A 24,993-nucleotide genomic window follows, 5' to 3' on the forward strand; every position below is an offset into this window, starting at 1 on the left:
CAACACCCCCCCCCCCCAATTATTCTAAAACTATTCCAACAATTGTTATATCAAAAGTGAATTGTCAGATAATTACAAAGAGAGATCATCCTTATAAAGGAGATCAAAACCCTAAAAAGCTATAACCTAGGTTGTATAATAATAATGAATAAAAGATTTAATTATTAAATTCCTAAAGTTTAGCTTAAGAAACTAGGGTTAATTATGAAATATCTAATTACTCTAACACCCCCCTTAAGATAAACTTAGGGAGTCACTAAAAACCTAGAAACTACTACTGAAAGTAGAAATGGGTCTTGTCAACAAAGGCCTGATGAAATACCCAAGCACAACCAAATATCTACAAAGAGGAGAAATGGAGAAAACCACATGGGAAAAGTCCTACTCCAAAAAGAGATGGAAATAATGATAAAAAAAATAGTGAAGGATTTAAGAAGCCTCCAAAGTAGGGAATGTCCCAGAAGATAGGAACCAAAGATGATCATGAAGAACATCACTAAAGAATATAAAAGTAGCAAAGCTTTGCCAAAAGTAGTTGCTGGTCTAAAGAACCTCCACTAAAATAGAACCTAAGTAGGTAGAGAAGATTGTAATCTACATTGAATTAGGAGGCACATAAATGCAAACAACTAAACTGAAAGATACAGATGGCATGAAACACCAAAGACTGAAGAGTTAATCATTTGAACCAAGGAAGCATGAGAAAAAATATAAGAACCCCCTCCCCCACCCTAATGTAGACAAGGGCGAGGTGAAAAATAACTGAAAAAGTGGGCCAAAAGAACTACATGTCAAGCAACTATGATCAAGATGCACAAAAGAGTACTTATGTGTGTATTGAGGTGATCAATCTTAGACATGACATGAGGCTAATGTCACAGAAGGGACACTCATTGGACAAAGGAAGATGGAAAAAAAAGGCAAAACATCAACCCCCCATGGCACTTTAATCATGAGTAGTGCATGTACAATAAGACATAAGATATGGTGAATCACAAGAGTATAGTAATTTGCATGAGTTTCCTCATATGACATTTCTCAAATCAGAAGGAAAACAAAGGCAAACAACTGAAATGAAAATACAGAGGCAGTGTGCTACTTTATCTCAGTGCATTTTTAAGAATGCATACAAATGATGTCTAAATAGACCACAAGAGACATAAGACTAAAACAATAGATAGTACAAGTCATGATTAATCATTTGAAGCAATGAAATTGATCTCCAGACCTAAAACAACCAAGATACCTACTAGAATGCAAAAATGTAGAAGATTAAATAGAATGTGCCTAGACCAAAATTTGGAAAAAAAATAAGCATCAGTGGAAAGATCTTGGAAATACCTTTCTAAGAATATAAAGAATTCCCAAATCATAGATCAGATGCTCAAGATATGTCTATCAAAGTGCAAAACTATACTCCTGACTTTGATAGTAGAAAAAGCCATAAAAGAAGCATCAAAGCTAAAAATTACCTTCACCACTATGACATACTCAAAACCAGCTTTCCAACAATATCTTGTATTTGGAAAATGAAGTGTGTATGCCTGAGATATGAGGAAAAAGTGAAGGTAGGTCCAAATAGAGCCCAAGGAGGTGATAGGAATGTTGATGTAATGTTGATGTGGCACTGATGTTAGCAAGTGACAAGCCAAAATTTGATAGCTTAAAGACCAAGAGGTAAAAAAGGTCATAAAATGACCTCTGATGTTGGAAAAAAATCCAATCTACCAAAAAAAAAAGTTCCCTAGAAAATAAAGGGTTGGTGTCGGATTAAAAAATGGTGGCCAAAAAGAAAACATGTGATAAAAATCATGTATATGCTCAATATAACTGCCAAAAACAAAAGACCACCATATGATGGCATAAAACCACTTGGGAGAAACCACCATTGAAATCACAGTTGGGAGTGGGAAATCACCAATAAGGTGCTCACTGATACTAGAGCCAAAAACACGTGGAAGTGCTAGGAAATGAAGCAAGGAGTACAAAGTAACCCAAAGTAACATCAATCACATGCATTCTCCAAGACAAAACAAGTGGTGTGGCAGCCCAAGAACCCTTTGAAAAAAGGTAAACTCTCAAAAAAATTGGCATTGGAAATCAAGGTGTAAAATGCCCTAAAATGCCCTAAAAATCACCATCATAGTAGTCAAAAACTACCCATTGATTGGCATAAATCACCAAAAATCAGGAAAAATGCCACTAAAATAATATAGATGTGTACATATTCTAAGTAGGAAGAGAATAAAACTTGTGCATGGAGAGACCAAAAATGTGCCACAAAATGCCAAAAATCATGTGCTAACTCCACATAACCACCAAAAAAGAGCTTAGAGGCCAAGTACATTGGAGCTGAGGTGGAATGCACAATAGACAAATTAGTAGATAGCCTAATGAATAGATGTAGTCACCCAAAAAAAAAATTCATGTACCCATTGAAACCATTGGAGACCAAACATAGACCTTGATTGGTGGAGGGCCTAAATGCCATGTGCACATCAAACCTCTCTTATTTGTACAGAAGCCAAGATACACCAGAGCCAATCAATATATCAATGACCCTAGTGTACATGATGCCAAGAATTTTGAAAAATATTGACCAAGGGTGCTTGGAGGAGAAGTCACGGGCTGTCGATAAGGTAGATCGGCTACAGAGGATGTAGTAGGTACCACTAGTGGTGGAGGGTCAATGGTGGAAGCGACAACAATTGCAGTGAGGTTTCTTGGGTGACAATGTGGGCCACAAAGGGTCACCGTGGTTTGAAAAAAAGACACTTGCAAAAAAAACACACAAAAATCCTCTACAAACACTCTGCCCAATAAAATTTCCTTTAATCTAGGCACTAAAGATGGGTGAGCTAGAGACATGCAAAGTGTAGAGGGGCCACAAACGACCTCCAAGGTAAAGTGCTAAGTCTAAGGAATTCAAACACATAAACCTCCCCAAATCCATCTCACATTTGGATGAGAGAGCTAAGGAATCAATGAATGAGGAGTGTGGCATTGAAGTAGAACCACCAAAAAAGGTCCACCAATGCAGACAAATCCTCCAATTGCATGGGGTGTGCTGCAAAAATGGGTCCCCCAAAAATATTTCCATGCCCCAAATAGAAACATGCACTCAGAAAGGACTAAATTTTTGGGACAAAATAGGTGTTCAAAATAACCTTGAGCCCAAAAAATTTCAGCATCTAAAAAAATGAAATTGTTGCCTTGTTTTGCATGCCTAGGTGCAAAAAAAATTTTGCCTCAAATTTCAACAATGTCCAAAATAGATGTATTTTATATGGAAATGGGGGTTTTCAAGTGCTCTAAGCTCAATGATGATGTTCATTTTTGCTCAAAGTTTCTCAAAAGTAACTGACCCTCTAGATCCAATAAAAAATCCTTTGAAACCCACATATCTAAGAACCAATAGCAAATCTCTCAAGAATAGAACATGGGCATGAAGATTTGGAGCTCTGATACCATGTTGAAGTTGATGAAATATCAACCCTAAAACTCCCAATAATCACCTACATGCAAACACCTATCACAAAAGAGAGAAGCAAAAGGCTATGGAGGCTAAAATTACCATATCCATAGATGAGACATTCTTAATGAGAAACAAGAGAAATTGCTATATCAAAAGTGAATTGTTAGATAATTACAAAAAGAGATCATCCTTATAAAGGAGATTGAAACCCTCAAAAGGTCTAACCTAGGTTGCATAATAATTAATTATTATATGCCTAAAGTTTAGCTTAAGCAACTAGAGTTAATTAGGAAATATCTAATTACTCTAACATGATCCTCTTTTCTTGAAGTTACTATCAAGGTGTTTCTTTTTTCCTTCCTTTTTACATGTTGTTATAATGTTGAAACTCATATGAAACATCAGTAACATTGGGAAAAACTAACATTTTCATTGTTTTATCCCATTGTTTTCTAATCTTGTGTGATTCATTTCTACTATTACTATAATTAAAGTTTATGAGTACTGCTCACTAAACATGTAATCTTCTTACACATATTTTCTTAGAAATAAGGCATATTTTCTAATAATCTCATTAATTTCTTGAATTTTAGTTTTAGGATTACTTTTATTCCAAATGATGAATTAACCTATCCAAATTTGATTACACGAATAAGAGTATTGCTATATGGTTTTGAAAATTTGATGATGATATGTGAATGATCGAGAGGAAATCTCTCATCCTATAGTCTATGTGAATAAGGAAGATTATAATAAGTTGATTGATAATTTCTAGGGTTAGCCCATATAGGGTTTGATTTTCTAGTTATGGGAATGAGATAAAGTTTTAGTCAATATTTTATAGGGGTTCTTACCCAAGTCTCTAGGTATTCAAAACTTCAATTGAGTAAGAGGAAGATACAAGTATTTTGAGAATAAAAGACCTATTTAGATGATCTAAAGATCTATTTTGAGGTCCAGTCTTTTGAGCTCTACTATTCTTTCTAACCTTATGTTATTGTTAGTTTAGTACCGACTATCACTATTAAGTGTCTATTCATTATTTAAGAAAGAAATCTACATCTATTACTTAACAATAAATGTAGTTTCATCATAGAAATCTTCAAAGAAAAATTGGAAGATTTCAGAATCTACTTGATAATTGATACAAAGATTCCAAACTATGAATTTTTTTTTATTGTTAACACCTAGTCTCAGCTTAATGAAGGGGAATCAAAGAAATGCTTTATCTAAATTAATTCATACCATAAGCACTCAACAAGACTCAAAGAAAGATATATAATATTCAATAATCTATTATGTAGCAAAGGATATTTAAAAAAAACTTAATGTAAACATTAGACAGAAGCTTGAAGGTGCTTCATATTGCTACCAGTATGCCTACAAGGGTGCTCCTTTATCCCCATAATAGATCCCTAATAGAAAGTGGTAGGGAAAAATGGGGCAAGAGTCTTTGGTCTACTGAGAATCCAAAGATCTTTTGAACCTAACATAGCTATTTATGGGAAACTCGAGATTCCCAAAAATATCAAAAGGGTGTCTGATGTGTCTTTAGCTAAGTAGATAGGAAACTTATTAACCTTAAAATAAGTAACTAGGTCCCTATAAATTCACATGAAAACTACTTGAGGACTTGGGATTACATGATTACATATTAATACCACTATCTATACAAAACCTATTTCCCATGGATCAAAGATAAATCCCTACTCCTCCTTCTTTACACATACCATTATAATTTCTGATGATTCCTCTATGCTTGTCACCAAAAACCTTGGAGGAAACACATATTTTGTTTATTCTTTGATGAACTTGTATAGATTTAGGAGAATGAATTCTGGATCATTTAGATTGTCAAAATAAACCCCTAGTTCAATGTAGGTAGAGTACATGTTTAGGTAATTCTAAACCCATTTACTTATCTTGATGTATTAATATATCATCTCCATCCACTCCTTTATTTGCAAGGTAATCAACCTCTTTGTTGCCTTCTTAGAATATCTGTTGAATCTTGGATTCTTCTAATAGATTCTAATAGTATTAAATACTTCTTGAGTTTTGAATTCAACACCCAATTTGGGGTTTTCCTTTTCCTTGTGGCATTAAGTTCAATTTGGGAATCCCCTTTTATTATTAGTTTCTTTATTCCTTAGTTTAAACTCAATTGAAGCCCCTCCTGGAGGGCTTCTAATTTTGTTATATTTTTCATGATGATACACTTAGACTTGGCTCTTTTAATGACCCATTTTCCACAATCCAAATTAATGATACGACTGATTCCTACTTTTCTCAAATTTCCCCTTGATTCTCTATTGAAATTTTATTGTCACCATTCTTTTGGTAGAGGTTTCGATTTACATTCAATCCTAACTTTCTAATTGTTCTAATTATATACTAGTGATGGATTAATTAGTTTGGTCCGATTTCGCTTCATTTCTTCATCCTATTATGTGAAGGTTCCTTCCTCTTTTATTGTTTTCTTAAATAGTTGTTCATGACTTCTATTATACTGGCTTCTACTTTGTTAAGTAATGATGGTATGTTGAATTCCATTTCATAGAATATCTGCTTGTTCCTTTCTTTCTAGATGTCCCACATAAGTATGGATGGTCTTATGTTCCATAGTTTTTCATAAATTTTAAAAGAACATCCATTTGGCCATCCTATCAAGAGACTCTCAAGGTTCCCAGGTAGGGGTGAGATCTATTTTAGCATTTTTCAGAGCCATTCCCAACATTCTTTGGTATACAAACATTGGAATAATAGATGTTTAGTTGTCTCATTTTCTTGTTTTCATAAATAACATCTCAAGGGTCCCTTGATTTCTATCTTCCTTAGTCTATCTATTGTTAGAATTTCTTTTTGAATTTTTTCCCAGAGGAAAATTCCTACCTTTGGTAGGCATGTTGACTCCTAGCATAGTATGACAAGCATATTAATAGCTTCTCATCTTTGTGATTGTATTATTAGGTTTTATCCTCTTTTCACATTGTACCTTGCATCTTTGGAAGCTTCCCATATGAGTTTGTCTCTTCTTTCTTGATGATTGACCTTTCATTATTTAAGAATTTCCTTGACAGTCTTCTTTTCCTCAGGGTCCAGATCTACATTTTCCAAGAATTTCCATTCCCATATATCTTTCCCATTTTCCTTCTAAGCTCTTTCATATTTTCTTACCTTAGTACCCCATATATTTACTAAATTATTTTCTACATTGGTAGAGATGCTTTAGCTATCTAGGGGGGGAAGTCCATCCCATAAATCTTCCCAAAATAATGCTACTTCTCCTTTACCTATATCTCAAGTTACATATTTTCTAATTAGGGATCAAAATTTTACTATAAAGTTCTAACTTTCTAATCCTTTTGGTAAATTTTTTATTCTTAAAAGGGATGTGGGATCTACTTTGTTTAAGTATTTTTTGTACAAGATTTTTGCCCACTTTTATTCCCATTCCTTATATATTCGCCATAACAAATTTTGCTTCTAATGCTTTATTTTTCCAATTGAGATTTTTTATACCTAAGCCCTCTAATTCTTTGGGTCTATAAATATTGTCCCATTTTATTAAGGCCATTTTCTTTTGTTCATCCATATCATTCCAAAAGAAACTTCTAAGTTTTGTTTCTATGCTATTATTCACTTTTTTGGATAGGGGGATGCATGAAATTTGATATGTGAGGATTGATGACAAGATTGCTTTAATTTTTCTAACTTTTCTATCATTTGTTATCCATTTTCCTTTCCAGCCTTTGCTATCCATTTTCCTTTCGAACTTCCTATTCTTATCAATTCTTTCTAGGATATTATTCCAACCTTTATTTTGTCTTGTTCTTTTTTCTAATTCTATACCGAGGTATTTTCATGGAAATGATACTTTTTTAATATCCCATAAGGTTACATATCTTGTTTTCCAAATCAGGTTTTGTATTTATGAAGAATATTTCAGACTTTTATGCATTTAATTTTTGTCTAGCTACTTCCATATATTGATATATTATGTTTTTCAAGTTTTGACCTTTTTCCAAAGAGCTTTCTCCTAGTAGAACTGTGTCATCACCAAATTGTTGGTGTGTGATATTGGAGATATTTTCTACAATAGTTATGCCTTCAACGTTTCCTTTTGTCTAAGATTTTTTTATTGATCTCCCAAATGCTTCTTCCCTAATGATGAATAGAGATGGCAATAAGGGGTCTCCTTTTCTAATTCCTCTTGAGATATTGAAATAGCCTTTTAGGATCCTATTTATTAGAAGTGAGATTTTTAGGGTTGATATAAATTTGAAAATGATATTAATTTATTGGTGTGAAAACCAAAAGGCTTTTGATGTCCAATCCACCATATCATATGCTTTATGTATGTCTAGTTTCATAAACATGCATGCCTCTAATGGAATTCTTTAGAATAAGTGAGAGGGTGGGGGGTTGGGGTGGGGGGTGAATGAGTTATCCAAGGTCTAGATGTACAAATAAAACTTTTTAATGCCTAGTAGACTCATATCCATAAAACTTCAACATGCATGCATCCATTAGATCATACAATACTTAAACTTTGTAGGTTACTATCCTAGCTCAAAACAACCTTGCAAAAATGTAAACATGAAACACCATAAGAACTTTCACATAGTTTGACACAAGGATTTTACATGGAAACCCAATTTGGGAAAAGACACCAGTAACATGCTACTAATTCTCACTCTTCTAAAGTGATAACTTATGAAAGGCCAACCATTTCAAAGGTTACAATACACACTATTAAATGTGACCTAGTAAAAAGATTTCAATCACCCTATTAGGAGTGAGCCTTTTTAGAGGACTTTAGACCATTCCATTAGAATGTCACCCAATTAAAGGATTTACAAATGACTATTAGGTCAATCTTAATCTAAAGGATTTTATCCACATTGGTACACTTATTAGAAAGTAACAGTAGGACTTGATTTGATAAAAACTTACAACTCAATTTCATATTATAAATCTCTGTTTCAATCCTCCATTCTACTTGGTATTCATACTCTTAAGCTCTAATAGCTTGTCCACCCTTCAAGCATTCATACTTTTAAGCCTTCTTGCTTTGCATTCCAACTACGACTTCACCTTTGTTTAGCCACTAAATGAAGCAAAACCCTAGACTCCTTGTCTTCCTTAGGTTCTCGCACATGACAACCTTTTCTTCTGACCAACTATCTCTATAAATAAAGAATTTAGACCTTTTTCCACTTAACCACAATCGTCCATTTTAGGGTTAGGTAGGATTCAATGAATCTACCCATTATTCCATTGGGTTCCTCTAGAAACTTTATCTACAATCTTCATTTTATTCACCACAAAATGGTTTACCTTGAATTCTATGCCATCGGCTCATCGTAGTTATCTTCCACATGCTTTATATAATTCAAGAAAGCAAAATAGTTACCTTAGATTCATCAAATCTTCAATTTAACTCAAATTTCTATCACTCAGCATCTACTAATTTTTGCTCGGCTTGCACTGACTTCTCGATACGGCTCGGTAGACATTTTTCTTACTTGATCTTCTTCCAATCTTAAGTTGAGTATCAATGTCTTACTTCATCTTAGTATCAATGTCTTACTTCGTCTTAGTGCTTCTTTTACATGCCAAATAATTCAACCTTTCTCTAGGTGCTATTGTTATCTCTTCTTTCCAAATCCTCTCCATCATTCAACTAAATGATAGCTTTCATACCAAAAAGAAATTGTCTCACCAGTAGGTTGGTTTGACATCATTGAGAAAATAATGATTGTTCCACTATATGTTCTTCACTTCAAAACAATCTTATATCAACAAAGTTCCTTTTTGGCATTGATGGCAAACAAATACCAATAATAATCCCAACAAAGAAAATAATATCTTTAAAATTTCTCCCTCTATCAATATATGTCCTTCCTCTACATAGGGTAATGTGAGCTTTGTTAATCTCCTTCAATGTATCTCTCTTATATCTCCCTCATTAGAGTATCTCTCCCTCTTTTTGATATCTAGGTACTTAACCTCAATACTTATATCTCCCTCTTTGACAATAATACCAAAGACTTATCATCTCTATATGTAGGTATAATCAATTTAGGTTCTCCCTCTATCACCTTGCATGTGACTGTAAGTCTTCTAGTTTAACTCCTTTGTTACTTTAGGCAGCTCCTAAACTAATATCCACTATATCAAGTTGTAAGATACAACATTCATCTTAGATGATGTAAGGTGCTACTCATGCTTCTTAAGTAGCTCTAGATAGGGGTATCACCCCTAGTTTACCTCTAAGATATTCATGTGCATCCTTAGATAAATATTTTGTGATTATATCAGCTATCTATTCTTTTGTATTCACATATTATATCCTCCATTCTTTGTCTTGAACTAACTCTGTCAAGTAATGATACTTGATTGCAATATGCTTAGTCTTTGTGTGCATCACATGGTTCTTTGATATATTTATAGAACTTGTATTATTACAATAAAGTACCATAGGTTCAGTGATTTCCTCCTTCATACCTTTGAGTAGCTATTTTATCCATACCACATTTGTATAATTTACTACAATAGCCACATATTAAGCTTCAATAGTAGATTGAGATATACAATTTTGTTTCTTGCTGGTCTAGGTGACCAATCTCTTTCCTAAGAGAAATGTTCCACTGCTTGTGCTCTTTCTATCATCAATGTTTCCAGCCCAATTAGCATCTATATAGGCTCTTAACTCAAATATTTTATTTTTCTTGTTTTATAGACCATAGTCTTCTATTCCTTTCAGATATCTTATAATTCTCTTAACAACCATCAAATGATTCTCCTTAGGATTTTTAGAAAATCTTGCAACAATCCCAATAGCCAATGCAATGGTAGGTCTATTATGTACTACATATTGCAACTTCCCAATCATAGACCTATATAATTTTTTATTCACATCAACATAATCATCATTCTTTGACAGTTTGTGTCTTATCACCATAGAAGTGCTAATTGGTTTTCAATCCTCCAATCTAAAAGTTTTCAATATTTCTTTCACATATTTAGACTAAGTGATGTATATAACATATTTCATCTGATATACTTGAAAACCAAAAAAGAACTTGATCTCTCCAAACATAGACATCTCAAATTCTTTCTTCATTTCATTTTCAAATGCATTACATAATGCATCTTGAGCTCCAAATATGATATCATTAACAAAAAATTTAGCTAGTAAAATACCTTTACCTCCTTCCGTCTTCAAGTACAAATTTTTGTTATCATTAGTCTTCCCAAAACCAATCTTCATAAGATAATTGTGAAGCCTTTCATACCATGCTCTTGGGGCTTGCTTTAAACCATATAAATATTTGTGTAGTCTACATACCATGTTCTTGTTGTTTGGATGAAAAAATCCTTTAGGTTATTCTATGTAAACCTCTTCTTCTAATATACCATTAGAAATGCTAACTTCACATTCATTTGATAAACTTTAAAACCTTTGTATGCAAAGTAAGCAAGTAGAGTTTATACTCCTTCCAATCTTGAAATTGGGGAAAATGTTTCTCCTTAGTCGATCCCTCCTTCTTGTGCATACCCCTTGAAAACTAATCTTGCCTTATTTCTTGTGACTTCACCATTCTCATCTAACTTGTTTCTATACACCCACTTTGTTCCAATCACATTCTTATCCTCTGGTCTGGATACTAAAATCTATGTCTTGATCTTCTCAATCTGATCAACCTCTTCTTTCATGGCTTTACTCAAGTCCTCATTCTCTAAGGAATCTTTCACTATCTTAGACTCATGCATTCTCAACAAACATGTATCACTTCTCATAATATTCCTTTTTGATGGCCTAGCTTCTTTATCTCCAATAATTGGTTCAGTAGGGTGATGTCTTTTGACATACTTTGACAATCTTGGTTCTGCTCTTCTATCTTCAATAGGTCTGTCAACTTTAAAATCATTGTATACTTATCTATTAGATAGATTGACATTCCTTTCATGTACACTAATCTCAGAATTAGAATGTACCTCAACTTTTTTCTACAACTCAGCTCCTAAAGGCAACTTGGTTCCTAAATGCAACTCGACATTCATTATATGTGACTCAACAATCACTAAAACTTATTGATTTAAAACTTGGTTTACATCATCTTCATCAGTAGGCATACCTTCATAAAACTATATAAAAAAATTTTACTCTTCAGTTTCCTTCATAGGTTTAGCCTCATGTACCTTTGTGTATTTATCAAACTTCACATTTGCACTTTTTGCAACTTTGTTAGTGTTAGTATTCAAATCCTTATAAGCTTTACTTTTTGTGGAATAGCCAAGGAATATACCTTTTTCACTTTTAGCATCTAATTTACTATTCTTGAAATCTTTAAGAATGTAGCACTTACTTCCAAATACCTTAAAATATTTTACATTGGGTGAGTATCCATACCATAATTCAAAAGGAGTTGAATGAGGACCTTTCTTGACTTGTACATGGTTCAAGGTATAGACAATTGTATTGACAACTTCTCTTAAGTATTTCAAAGCAACATTCTTCTCCATCATGAGTGTTCTAGCATAGTCCATTACAAATTTATTCCTCCTTTTAGAAATACCATTTTGTGGATGGGTCCTAGGTGTAGAAGTCCGTCTCTTGATTCCTCTATCATTATAGACTATCTCAAACTCATTTGATGTAAATTCTGCACCTTTGTCAGATCTCAGACATTTCACATTTTTGCCTCTCTCCTTTTCAACTCTAGCTAAGTACCACTTAAACAATTGGAAAGTATCAAATTTCTATTTTAGAAACATAATTGTCATCATCCTAGAATAGTCATCAACAAATAGGATAATGTACTTGTTACCTTTGTAGCTTTGCATATCAATTGTTCCACACAAATTAGTATGAACTCATTCCAAAATTTCATTAGAGGTGTGAGTCTTACTTTTAAAACTATATTTTGGCATCTTGCCTAACTAACATTGTTTGCAAATCATATTGTCATGTTTCTTCAATTTAGGCAAACCTCTAACTCTTTTCATGTTACTAATACTGACTAAGTTATCAAAGTTAAAATGACATAACCTCTTGTGCCATAGCCACACATCATCAACTTTTACAACAAGACAAGTAGCATCATTCATGTAAAGATAAAATATATTACCTCTAGTCTGATCACCTTTTCCAATTAGTTTTCCATCAGTGTCATAGATCTTTGCTAACTTGTTCTCAAACTCAACTTTGCAACCTAGACTATTCAGTTATAACACATTGAACAAGTTATAGTTAAGTCCTTCTACACAATAAGCATTGTCACACATAATCTTTTCTATGAGTTTTATTGATCCTTTACCTTTTAACAGATAGGGTGCATCATTAGCAAACTTTACACTATTTCTACCATAATAATCAAGGGTAATGAACTTAAAGTCATGTGATGTGAACACCCACTATCAATGATCCATCTATCAATCTTGTTCATATAAGATACTAGTGAAGTTGCCTTATCCTCATCAGAATCATCCTTTATTGCAACATACACCACTTCATCATCATGATTGTTAGATTCATCTTTCGTTTCCTCTTCAACAATGTAGTAGGACTTCTTTCCTTTATCTTTATAATCTTTGTTTTTTTTGACTCTTTTGCTTCTGTATTTATCTTTGCTCCTATTGTTATTCTTCTTTGGACATCTAGTATCAATATGACCAACCTCATTACAATTAAAGCACATGATAGGTAGCTTACCTTTGAATTTTCCTTTGCCTCTATGAAATCTCTTTTTCAAAAATGCTTCAAGTTGTTCTAAATCCTCCTCATTTGTATCACTATCACTAGAAACATATTTGACCTTTTTCTCTTTAGGTTCCTTTAATGACAATTTAGCTTTGAAAGAAGATTCAATATTTTCAGTTTTGAAATTATCAAAATTAGAGAGTTCAAAGGAAATGAGCCTACCTAGAAAACCTTCAAGTGAAAAATTAGTACCAAATATACATCTTAGTTCTTATATGGTAGAAAATATAATATCATAGATAGGCAATAGTGTTCTTAGTACTTTTCTCATTTCCATATCATCATCAATGATACCATTACCTCCTCTATTAACATTAACAACATCTTTTATCCTAGAGTAATATTGGACAATGTTCTCACTTTCTTGCATTCTCATGTCATCAAACTTCCCTCTTAGACTTTTAGTTTGGCTCTTAAAACATTTTTATCTCCTCCATAAATTATGTGTAAAACATCTCACATCTTCTTTACACTATCACAATCCTTGATGTCATTGAACTTAGAGTAACTTAGGGTAGAGGCAGTCTCCAACATTACCTAATTGTGTTATTTCTTCTTTTCTAGATCATCACTAGTTAGAGTTCCAGTAGGATCAACATGCTTAATGGTGATGGTAGATTGTGCATGGTCTCCAAGACCTCCTAGGTGTAGCTTCATCATAATTTTCCATACAAGAAATTTTTCCTTGTTAAGCTTGGGTACCTATCTTTTAGACATCTTTGATCTTTTGCTTTTAGTACTTTCAAACTAATCCTCTTAAACACTATGGCTCTAATACCAATTGTTGGAATTCTTTAGAATAATTGTTGGGGGGGGGGGAAGGGGGGAATTAGTTATCCAAGGTCTAGATGTACAAATAAAACTTTTCAATGCTTAGTAGACCCATATCAATAAAACTTCAACATGCATGCATCTATTAGATCATGCAATACTTGAAATTTGCTGGTTATTCTTCTAGTTCAAAACAACTTTTTAGAAATGTAAACATGAAACACCATAAGAACATTCACATAGTTTGACACAAGGATTTATGTGGAAACCCAATTTGAGAAAAACCACTAGTACATGCTACCAATTCTCACTATTCTAAAGTGATGTCCTGTGAAAGGTCAACCCTGTTAAAGGTTACAATACACACTATTAAATTAGACCTAGTTAAAGGATTTCAATTACCCTATTAGGAGTGAGCCTTGTTAGGGGACTTAGACCACTCTATTAGAATGTCACCTAGTTAAAGGATTTTCAAATGACTATTAGCTCAACATTAATCCAAAAGAATTTTATCCACGTGGGTATAATTATTAGAAAGTAATAGTAAGACTTGACTTGATAAAAAATTACAACTCAATTGTAGATTATAGATCTCTATTCCAGTCCTCCATTCTACTTGGAATTCATACTCTTCATCTTGGATAGCTTGTTCACCCTTCAAGAATTCATACTCTTAAGCCATCTTTCTTTCCATGACAACTATAGTTACCTCTATTCAGCCACTGAATGAAGCAATACCCTAGATTCCTTGTCTTCCTTAGGTTCTCACACATGACAACCTTTGCTTTTGACTAGCTATCTCTATAAATAAAGAATTTAGTTCTTTTCTTGCTTAACCACAATAATCCATTTTATGGTTAGGTAGGATTAGGTAGAATTCAATGAATCTACCCATTATTCCATTTGGTTCCTCTAGAAACATCTACTAATTTCTACTCGGCTTGAACTAACTACTCAATAAGGCTTGACAAACACTTTTCTTACTTGATCTTCTTATATTCTTTACTTGAGTAATCTTTCCTTTGAGACTTTAAGTAGATAAACAATACACTATAGTATCAATGTCTTACTTGGTCTTAATGCTTCTTTTACATTTCAAATAGCCCAAACTTTCTCTAGGTGCTATTGTTATCTCCTCTTTCCAAATCCTCTTCATCAATCAACTAAATGATAGCTTTCAGACCAAAAAGCAATTGTCTCACCAATAGGTAGTAGGTTTGAAATCATTGACAAAATAATGATTGTTCCATAACAAGTTCTTCACTTCAAAAAAATCTTATATCAACAATCCACCATATCATATGCATTATGTATGTCTAGTTTCATAAGCATGCATCCATCTTTATTCCTATTTGTTGAGTGTATCATTTCTTGAATAATAATTATACCATCTAAAATGGATCTAGTCAATTTATTCTTCCAATATGAGTTTAGGTAGTATCATTTTGAGGCATTGAGCTAGAGCTTTTGAGAGAATTTTGTATATGATATGGCATAGTGCTATAGGTCTAAAATCCCTAGGTACTTCTGTAGAAATTTTTTGGGTATAAGAGTTAAAAAGGTATGATTGATTTATATTCATATTGATCCACCATTTCTAGATTCTTCTATTGCTTGTCATAGGTCAAACTCGATTTTGTCCCAATTTTTTTTATAAAAGAAGGTATGAAAGCCATTTGGCCCTGGTGATTTATTGGGATTTAGGATAAAGAGTGTTGATTTGACCTCTTCTAAGGATAGAGGTTTGTTTAGTAATTTATTATCTTCTATTATGACCAGCTTTGGGGTTGCTTCTATCATCTTTTCTTGTGCTTTGTTTAGGAGGTTTTTAAAGTAATCCACAAATAATTTTGCAATATTTGTTGGGTTTTTAGTGATGTTTCCTTCTTTATCCTAAATCTTCATGATTTTGCTTTTTTCTCTATTAAATAGTGTTGTTGCAGAAAAAATTTGTGTTTTGATCTCCCTTTTCTAACCATGTCTCTCTTGATTTTTGTCTCCAAAATATCTCTTCTATTGCTAATATATCCTCCTATTTTGCAAGTAATTATTTTTATTTTAGGTATATTTTAGTGTCCATTCAATTTTTTATAATGTCATTGTTTAGTGTCTTTAGGTTTTCTTCATTATCTAATTTTTCTTTGAATATGTTATTGAAGTGTGTATTGTTCCATTTTAAGATATTTTCTTTGATCATTTTTATTTTTGATACAAAACAATACATTTTTGTCCCTAGAAATTTCCTTCTTTCCACCATAGTTTTATGTTTTCTATGAATTTGGTGTCTAGAAACCACATTTTTTCACATTTAAAAGGGTTTCTTGAAGGTCTTTGGGGTTCAACTAATTTAGTTAACACATGATAATGATCTGATCCTACTATGTGAAAGATAGTTGACTGAAGTGCCATGTCAATATCTCAAAATTCTCCTTTGAAGAAAAATCTATCCAGTTTTTCTGCAATGTAGGTGAAATTTTTCCTTCTATTGTTCCAATTGTATATTCCTTTACTAATTGGAATATCTAATAACTTATTTTTCTCTACCCACCTTTTGAATTCATTAGTTTCCTACAAAATGTGCTACATTCCCCCATATTTTTCATCCAAGTTGAAAATTACATAAAAATCCCCTCCTATAAGTATGTATTCATTATGATAGTCTCTCATGAATTTTCTTATTTCAGCCCATAAACGATTCTTATCTATGGTCTGTGTTGGCCCATATACATTGATTAGGTTGTTTTGGAGATTTTTCTTGATACTTTTAATTTTGCATCCCATCCAATAATGATTCAAGACTATCAAATCTAAGGCTATTTTGTTAGGGTTCATGTCATACCTATACCTCTTGACGCTCCTCTAGATTCTTCTAAGACTATTTTCCAACTTCTTAGTTTCCTCCCTAATTTGATTCCTTCTTCTTTATTTAGTTTTGTTTCTTGTACTAATATGATTTTAGGTTCAAATAGAGATATGTTTCACTTTAGTAAGTATTTTTGCTAGGAGCATTGAGGCCTCTAGCATTCCATGTTGTAATCCTCATATTGATATGGGAAGGCTCTTCCCCTTCCTAGTTTTTAGAATTTCAACAAGTTTTTCTTTTTCTTTTTCCTGACCATCTGCCTCTCTTAGTTCTTTAAGTAATTTCCTCCCTCATTTTGACTTTTGTTTTCCATATTTTAGTGTCTTGAGGGACTCTTGATTCATTTAAATTCCAAGGTTTTCTAGATTATCTTGAGCATTGTTGATGCTTACTGTATGGCTTTATTCTTCCTCATTTTCTTCTTCTTCTTCTACTTCTTTAATTATCTGGTCTACTAGATCAATCTAATTCTCATCTCATTCTATATTTTCCTCATTTTATATTCTCCCCTCTTTGAACTTTTTATTTTCATTGATTTGTTCTAAATCAAATAGAATTCCATATTCTTCCCAATTTTGCCAAATTCCTTTCTCATTGTGTTCTTCTTTCCCATAACTTGTTCTTTGTTCTTTAGTATATGAAGTTCTTGAAGTTCTTAAGTGTGCTTCTCCTTCTACTAGAGTAGAGAATTCTTTATTGTTTCTAGGTTCTTCAACCTTTTGTGTCTCCTCATTGGCTTTTACTTCAAATGGATCTTTTCCATTAGTTGGAGTTTTCTAGAATTTGTAGCTTCATTTTTTGGCTTTTGTTTTGATGGTGATATTGCTCCATTATGTTGATGATGCTGGTGGAATTGAGCATTCTATATTATAATCTTCATTATCTTCTTGAGCTATTAAACCTTTTGGTTCCCATTTATTGTTTCTTATTTCCATTATGACTGATTCTATTTTGGATCACTCCTTATTTGGATTGGGGATCCTTTGAGTCATCGAGTTTGACTCAAAATCACACAGTTAAATCCTGATATTCACATCACAATTGGGGATATTCTTTCCTCTTCCTTAAGGGTCCCTTGTTGTGAATAGCCATTTATTTTCTATATCCTCAATAGATTTAAGACTATCCTTTTCATGAATAGGGGTCTCTATATCCTTTCTCTAAGATATTGGGCTATCATTCTCCAGGTGTTGTACCATTTCTAATTGTTGTTTTTCCCTTTCTTTGTTTTTCTTGAGAGCTTTCTTCTGATGTTTTTTTACTTTTGATTTAGACTCACCTTTGATTCTATTTGACTGTGCCACTTTTTGTTGTAGAATCTCTATTTGATCAATTGCGTCATTTATTTTGAGTGTAATTTCTTCATTGAGCTGCTTAATACTCTAAATATTCTCATCTAGTTCCATCACTACTATTTTTGATTGCATTGTTTCTTCTTTTAAGCTTGTAATTTTGTTACTTAGTGAGTTGAGTAGATTAACTCCTTCCATATATCTTAGTCATGTGATCTGATTGATGTCTTCTCCCTATGATTTTCTAGAATTCTTCTCGATACTTCTAAGCATGCTTTTTATGACCTCTGGTTTTGTTATCTCACCTTCTTCTATCTCCCTATTTGTGGATATAAGAAGGCTATTTGTATAGTTTAGTTATTTGATATTTTATCTTTTGTAATGATTATACTATCCTTTTGTCACCAAATCTAGATATTGTTTCTCTAAGCTAGTATCCAACTTTCAAAATTTGAGTTATTTTTTGTCACCTTTCTTACATCTTTTTGAACTTTCATGTATCTGATTTTCCTTTGATATATAGAGAAAATGATTTTGTATAGTGATCTATTTGTGATGATTTTGATGTTTTTTTGGTGATAGAGTTTTGGTTTTAGGTTAACTAAGATTTTTACTAATTTAGATTTGATTTGATGAGGTTTCTAACCTTTTAGCCCCCCTAGGGATTCTCCACTTTGAATGAAAATCTTGACATCACATAATTCTGCTAAGATGTTATTTAATGTTATCCATACTAGAGATTTAGGGAACTGACCAGGATTTCATTAAAGTTAGGTATCCATTTTAGAAAGTTTAGATTGTATACACAAATAAAATTGAGACAATTTTTAAGCAGAGATTTTCTAATACTTAAATCTATGCAATGTAGGAAAACTAAAGATTCTAAGAGGAAAGTAATACATACTTGTTCGACATCCATGGATTTGAACCAATTAACCATTTTTAACCATTTTGATTTCAACCCTGTCCATACTGCATACAAATTCCTTTCTTTCTAGTCAAGCCATCTATCTTCACTTATCTTATTGCTGATAATGATGGTAGTGGATTCCTTTGCTTCTGTTTTCTGGCTAATGAGTGGTTGTATTTCTTCTTTTCCTAGTTTATGAATAGAAAATTGGCCAAATTGGAATATGGGTTTTTTAGGTGAAGTCATTTTGTCTGAATGAATTTGGGTTGAGGAATAATTATGATGATTTCTAGGTTTAGGGTTTAGAGGAATGCTATTGGCTTCAAAAACTCTATGTTGAGAATAGATTGAAGAAGACTGTTAAAGAGGGAGATTGTTGAGAATAGATTGATACAAGTATGATCAATATGCTTCAATCATTATTTTATCACTAATGTCAAACTTGCTATTTTCTAGTAAGACAACTGCTTATATGATTTAAGTACTATCGCTTATTTGATTGATGAAGAGGATTTGATCAAAAGATGTAACAATAGCACCTAGAGGAAAGGTTGAGTTATGATTATGTAAAGGAGTGCAAGAATTAGTTAAGATAGTGATAACATGATGCATTGATAATCTACTTAAGTTTACAAAAGGCTAGTTACACTAAGAAAGTTTAGAAGAATAAGTTACACAAAGTTAGTGCAAGGTGAGTAGAAAAATAGTTGGATCCGAGCGAAAGTCTATTCTAGTGTATGCTGAGAAAAATAGTGGATGCCAACTAAAGTTTAGTTGATGTCGAGTAACAGTAAATTTTAGTTCATGCCGAGTGATTTTATAAAGGATGTTGAGCAACATAGTATGTGCCAAGCAATAGAAGCTAGATAATGTTGAGTGGCTGCATTATTTGAAAAATCATGAATTCAATGAATCTAAACTGACAAATTTATTTTCTTGGATTGTGTGAACTAGGTGGAAGATAAGGTTGATGAGCTGGTGGCATAGAATTCAAGGTAAACCATTTTTAGGAAAATTTGAAGAGGATTGATGGAGAAGTTTCTAGAAGAGATAAGAAAATATATGAAGGCCAAGTAGAATGGAGAACTAAAACAGAGATTTGCAATCTGCAAATGGAGTTATAAGTTGTTATCAGATCAAGCCTTATTGTTACTCTTTAATAATTGTATTAGTCTAGGGTAAATCCTTTGGATTAAGGTTGACCTAACAGTCATTTGCAAATCCTTTTACTAGGTGACATTCGAAGTGAATGGTCTAAAGTCCTCTAACAAGGCTCACTTCTAATAGGGCGATTGAAATATTTTAACAACATGCATTTAACAATGTGTATTGTGACTTTTAATAGAGTTGGCCTTTCACAAGGAATCACTTCAGAAGAGTGAAAAAGACTAGCATGTTACTGGTGGTTTTTTATGAATTGGGTTTCCACATAAATCATTATGTCAAATGTGTTGATGATATGAGAATGGAAGAAGGGGAAAATATTGCTCAATATGTTGCAAGGATAAAAGAAGTTGTTAATGCAATAAGATGAGCTATTGGAAAAATAAATGATGATATTGTACTAAGCAAATTTTTAAGGACATTGTTGCCTATATATGTAATTAGAGTTTTTGTAATTTAAGAACTAAAATGCATACCAAGAAATAATCTATAACTTGAAGGTCTGATAGGTAGACTCACTACTTTTGAGCCATCTAACTTTGATAATTAAAAACCTAAAAATATTGAATTTTCTTTCAAAGCTAAGGTGTCATTGAAGGAACTTGATGAGAAGAAGAAAAATAAAAAGATAAAGTGTGTGTCCAGTGACAATGATACAAATGAGGAGGATGTAGAACAACTTGAACCATTACTAGCAAGAAGATTCAACAAAGGTAAAGGCAAGTTCAAAGGTAAATTACCTATCATTTGTTTCAATTGCAATGACATTGGTGATATTGTTGTTAGATGTCTAGAGAAGAAGAACTACAGAGGTGGTGATAAGTACAAAAGTAGGAGAGATGAAGACAACAAGGACTACAAAGACAAAAGAAAGAAGTCTTGCTATATTGCTGAAGAAGAAACAAAAGATGAATCTAATGAACATGATGATGAAGTGGTATATGTTGCAATGAAGGATGAATCTAATGAAGATGAGGCAACTACACTAGTGACTTGTGTGAACAAGAATGACAGATGGATCATTGATAGTGGGTGTTCACATCACATGACTGGAAACAAAAGTAAGTTCATTACCCTAAATTGTTATGATGGAAATAGTGTAAGATTTGGTAATGATGCATCGTGTTTGATAAAAGGAAAAGGTTCTATCAAACTCATAGATAAGATTTTATGTGACAATGCTCACTACATTGAAGGACTTAACTATAATCTCTTGATTATGTCACAACTAAATAATTTAGGATGTAAGGTTGAGTTTAAAAAGAGTTTGGTAAGATATATGACAAAAATGGAAAACTGATTGGAAAGGGTGATCAAACTAGGAGTAATCTATTCTATCTTGATATAGAGGATGTTGCTTGTCTAGTTGTAAAATTTGATGATATGTGGCTGCGGCACAAAAGGTCATGTCATGTTAATTTTGATAATCTGGTTAGTATTAGTAACATGGGAAAAGTTAGAGGTTTGCCTAAGTTGAAGAAGCCTAATAATGTAATGTGCAAACAATGTTAGTTATAAAAAATGAAAAAGTTGAGTTTTCAGAGTAAAACTCATACCTCTAATGAAATACTAGAGATTGTTCCTACTGACTTGTGTGGGCCAATTGAAGTGCAAAGCTACAAAGGAGATAAGTACATTATGTTTTTTGTTGATGACTATTCTAGAATGATGATAGTTATGTTTTTGAAACATAAATCTAATGCTTTTCAAATATTTAAATGGTACTTAGCAAGAGTTGAGAAGGAAACAGGTAAAAGTCTAAAGTGTTTGAGATCTAACAGAGGAGGAGAATTCACATCAAATAAGTTTGAGATGTTATATAATGACAAAGGAATTAAAAGACAAACATTTGTACCTAGAACCCCTCCACAAAATGGAATTTTTGAAAGGAGGAATAGGTCTATAATGGACTGTGCTAGAACACTCATAATGGAGAAAAACATTACTTTGAAATAATGGAGAGAAGTTGTAAATATAGTTGTCTATGCCTTGAAGCATGTACACATCAAGAAAGGTACTCATTCAACACCTTTTGAACTATGGTATGGATACTCACCCAATGATAAAGTGTTTTAAGGTATTTGGAAGAAAGTGTTAGATTCTTGAAGACTTCAAAAATGGTAAACTAGATGCAAAAAGTGATGAAGGTATATTCCTAGGATATTCCACAAGAAGTAAAGCTTATAAGTGTTTAAATGCTAACACTAACAAAGTTGTGTAAAGTACAAATGTAAATTTTGATGAATATACAAAAGTACATGAGGCTAAACCTATGAAAAAACTAGAAGAATACAAATCATCTATATACTCTTATGAAGGTATGCCTATTGAAGAAGTGCTACAAATCAAGCTACAAACCAACAACAAATTTTAGTGACTACCAAGTCACATATGAATTCAGAGTTGCATTTAGGAACTGTGGTACACTCAGGTTTTGAGTTATAGAATGAAGTTGAAGCACATTCAGATTCAAAGATTAGTGGAAGTGTTGAGTTACTTGACAAAGATGTACATAGTGATTTTGAAGCTAAAAGACAAATTGAAGAAACTAGTGTTGAACCAAGATTGTCCAAATATTTCAAGAAACATCATCCTGTTGCACAAATTATTGGAGATAAAGATGCTAGACCAACGGAAAGAAATATATTGAGAAATGATATATGTTTACTGAGCATGAAGGAACCTAAATCAATAAGAGATGCATTAGAAGATGTAGATTGGAGTAAACCAATGGAAGAAGAGATTGAAAAAATTTAGAAAAACAAAACATGGACTTTAGTTCCTAGACCAAAAGAAAAAAATCTGATTGGCACCAAGTGGGTGTTCAGAAACAAGCTAGATGAAAATGGTGAAGTGAAAAGAAACAAGGCAAGATTAGTTTGCAAAGGATATGCTCAAGAAGAAGGAATTGACTATGGAGAGACATTTGCCCCTATTGCTAGAATGGAAGGAGTGAGAACTCTACTTTCTTATTCTGCATACAAAGGTTTCAAAGTTTATCAAATGGATATTAAATCTACATTTTTGAATGACATATTAGAGGAATAAGTTTACATAGAACAACTAGAAGGATTTCTTGATGCTAATGATAAGAACATGGTATGCAGATTACACAAAGCTCTATATGGTTTGAAACAAGCACCAAGAGCATGGTATAAGAGAATCCGTAAGTATTTTGTGAAGATTGTATTTGAAAGAACTAATGACAACAACAATCTGTACATAAAGATGAAAAAAGGAAAAGGTATTTTGTTATGTAAAATATTTGTTGATGATATCTAATTAGAGGTTAAGATGCTTTACGTAAGGCTTTTGCAAATGAAATGAAGCAAGAATTTTAAATGTCTACGTTTGGAGAGGTCAATTTTTTTGTGGGTTTGCAAGTATATCAGATGAAATATGGTATATACATCACTCAGTCAAAATATGTCAAGGAAATACTAAGAACTTTTGGACTGGAGGATTCCAAACTAGTAAGTACATCTATGGTGATAGGACACAAGTTGTCAAAGAATGATGATTTAGATGAGGTGAATCAAACATTATATAGGTCTATGATTGAAAAATTATAATATGTAGTACATAGAAAACTTGTTATAGCATTATCTATAGGGATAGTTGCAAGATTCATTGCCAATCCCAAGGAGATTCATTTGATGGTCATAAAGAGAATAATGAGATATCTAAAAGGAACAGAGGAGTGTAGTCTTTACTATAAGAAAAATGAAAAATTTGAATTAAGAGCCTATACTGATGTTGATTGGGATAGAAATATTGATTGTAGAAAGAGCACCAGTGGAGGAGCATTTTTCTTAGGTAAGAGTTTGGTTACATGGACTAGCAAGAAACAAGATTACACCTCACAATCTACTATTGAAGCTGAATATGTTGTTGCTACTATAAATTGTATAAATATTGTATGGATCAAATAGTTACTCAAAGGTATGAAGGAAGAGATCATAGAACTAGTAATGCTTTACTGTGGTAATACAAGTGCTATGAATATATCAAGGAATCCTGTGATGCACACAAAGACTAAGCACATTGAAATCAAGTATCTTTAGTTGAGAGAATTAGTTTAAGATAAAGAGGTGAAGATGGAATATGTTAACACAAAAGAGAAAATTGTTGATATCTTCAAAAAAGCATTACTGAAGGATTCTTGTGAGTATCTAAGAGGTAAACTAGGGTTGATAGCCCTATCAAAAGTTGTCTAAGTAACAAAACGAGTGCCCTACATCAAATGAGCTACTTTTAAAATACTAAAAATTGATGCAGAGGATCTTACTTTAGGAGCTGCCTAAACTAATAAAAAAAATGACACTTCAAATTAGACACAAGTAAGGTGAAAAAGGGAGAAAATGAAGAAGTTCATATCTACATATTAAGATGACAAGTCTTTGACATTATTGTCAAAGAGGGAGATAATTGTTGATTAGGAAATACAAGAAAGAGGGAGTTACTCATTGATCAAGAGAACAAAGAAAGAGAAATTCAAACTCTAACATCTACCTAGTAAGAGGGAGATACAAGAAGAAATTTAAGGGATTTATAAGGAAGAGTTATGTAACCTATTCATAAGATGGAAGTTGCTAATAGAGGGAGAGATTTCAATGAAAGGAATTATTTTATTTTGGTATTTTATTGGTCTTACTGTTATAACCTAGTTAGTTTGGTTGATCAGTTTGGTTTGCCATCAATGTCAAAGAGGGAGATTGTTGAGAACAAATTGAAGAAGACTATTAAAGA

The sequence above is a fragment of the Cupressus sempervirens genome, chromosome 1, assembly GCF_028749045.1.
Source record: "Cupressus sempervirens isolate cs-2001-9-10 chromosome 1, ASM2874904v1, whole genome shotgun sequence".
In the NCBI taxonomy this organism is placed as follows: Eukaryota; Viridiplantae; Streptophyta; class Pinopsida; order Cupressales; family Cupressaceae; genus Cupressus; species Cupressus sempervirens.